The following is a 2,484-nucleotide window of genomic DNA, read 5'->3' as shown; positions in this document are numbered from 1 at the left end:
GGTGGCAGTGTTGTCGTCGCCCTTCAGCCATCTCTTCCAGAGAGGAAGTCGCCGAGCCAGTGAGGCTCAGTAAAGCTGCTTTTCCCACAACTACACGGATTCGAACCCGGGTCCTTGCACTTAGAAAACATAAAATTATTATTTTTGTTTGTTTTTATGGCTAAAAAAACCAAACTGACAATGTAGTTTTCATGGTAATCACAGAAAAGTGATGGCGTTCTTACTTCGATGGCACTATTATAGAAGTAAAATGACTTGTGCATGCAAGCGTGAACTGATTTATTATGAAGGCTTGATGATCATCATGAATCAGATTTATCTGGTGTGCACTTTCTGTGTGTGATATGTTATGTGTGTGTGTGGGGGGGGGGGGGATGCATGCATGCCTACAGGAATAGTGACGCACATTGCAAGGGTAGAAATCTGCGCACTAACAAATCCCGTTACACACAAACTAATATCAACACACACACATCGAAGCCGCGCGGCACCGGGTGAATATGTGATATTCGATAATGTCGTCGAGTACTGCCATATGGAGGTGTGATGAATACCGACACTCGAGTGGGATCGTCTGTTGATTTCTGCCGTGTTTCGTATATTTAACGCTCCTCAAGTGCGTCTGTGTGTTTAAAATACAGAATTCTGTCAAGCCATATATATATACATATATATATATATTTTTTTTTTTAAATTGCAAAATATCTATGAATTAATCAAAATCAACGGCACTTTTGTCGTAATTTTGAAAGTGCATCGATATGTGATGTATTGCAGTTTAGTGTTTTGTGATATGTATATTGTCGATATTACAATAATGATAAGTGTGCGATACGTTGTGCAGTCATTTTGCGACTATAATGGCGTACATTTGTAGTAGTATTTCAAAATAAAATGTTTCAATCTTGGATGAGTTCAGTTGAAGGATGCTGCAGAGAGAGCGGTTGATAAAGGACGTATCTGTTGAAATCTAAATGTTGACGGTGGGGGGTTATTGGAGGAGGGGGGGGGGGGGGGGGGGTCATTCAGCTGAGAGAAAAATGCAGAAACGCAGGACAAAGAGTGTGGGATGTTTCCAGTAACGGTGGACAAAAAGAGGCCTGCATTGGCTGGGCTGCAGCCAAGAACAGACAAACAGGCCCATCATTCAGCCGCCTGGCAGTGGGAACCCCCCCCCCACCCCCCACCCCCCACCTCCACGCTGCTGGTCAGCAAACAGGCCGACTGAGCGAGCGACCACACTCAGCAACTTCCAGTTTGGACTTTTGAACCTTTTGAAATCAGAGGGGCCACAGTTTCTTGTGTTCAGGGGGTGGGGGGGGGGGGGGGGGGGGGGGGGGGGGTCACGCACAGCTTCGTATGATTTGAAATGAGGAGTGTGAATCTAAAATCCTAAATACATGGCGAAAGTGTTCATATTCAACCCTTTAACCTCCGGGCTCGTTGGAAAACGTTTGTTTGCAACACATTTGTTTGTTTGTTTTTTTTTAAAAAAGGACACTTTTTATTTTCATCGTCCTCTGACAAATTCTTTTTGAGATTAAACTATTATTCTAGTCATTTTTTTTTCTCCTTTTTAAACATTGCACATTTTGAAAAATACTAGAATATTATACAGGTAAACATGAAATAAGTTTGCATGAGGGGAAAATTACATTTATATGTAGAAAATCTTACATTGCGTGTAAAAATATATTTATAGAGGTTTCGCATTATGTCAATAATAAAATCAAACTCATGGGATTTTATTAGTCTATTTTTCTTACAGAGGACGTTAGATGTTACAGAGGGTTAATGTGCTTTCTATAAAGGCTTTTATTATGTCACTACTGTGAAATAAGAGTAGAACCCCCCCCCCAGTGGACAAAATAGGAACAGCAGCAGTTTGTGGTTTTTTTTTTTAATACTTGCTGGGACTGTTCAGTGTTTTTCTTTTTAAAAGTGCTGAGAGAATCAAATAAAACAGACTTTAATTGGATTGCACTCGGCTTTGAAACCTGATTTAAACTGGAGGTAAATATTGTGCTTGACTTTGCTGTTTTACCACTTTAAATAATTTACATTTCAATGAAAGTGTAAAAAAAAAAAAAAAAAAAAAAGTCTTTCTGGAATCAACAAGCCATCGCGACACAAAGAGTTTCTCAGAAATTCAACATTTTGGATTTTAAAACTAAACATCTGATGATTTTGAACCTTTTAAAAATGCCTTTTAGTGTTGTCACCATTAAATAAATTGTGATAAGAGGATTAGTTGGACGTCGCAGTGCATCGCACTCTAGTTGTTCTTCGACAATGACAGCACCATTGAGTGTAAACATGTCCATGGTTTCAGCCATTCTCTTTAAAGATCAGAAGCAAACAAGTCAACAATGATTGGGAGTCGGAAACTGTAGCGATAAGAACGTGTGGATCATTTGATTAGGACTCGGTAAACATGCACCGCAGTTTTTTATTTTATTTTATTTTCTTTCTTTTCTTGCATAG

The sequence above is a fragment of the Lipophrys pholis genome (genome assembly GCF_963383615.2).
Source record: "Lipophrys pholis genome assembly, chromosome: 16".
Taxonomy (NCBI): Eukaryota; Metazoa; Chordata; class Actinopteri; order Blenniiformes; family Blenniidae; genus Lipophrys; species Lipophrys pholis.
The sequence above is the reverse complement of the archived record's forward strand: the minus strand, read 5'-3'. Positions refer to the sequence as shown.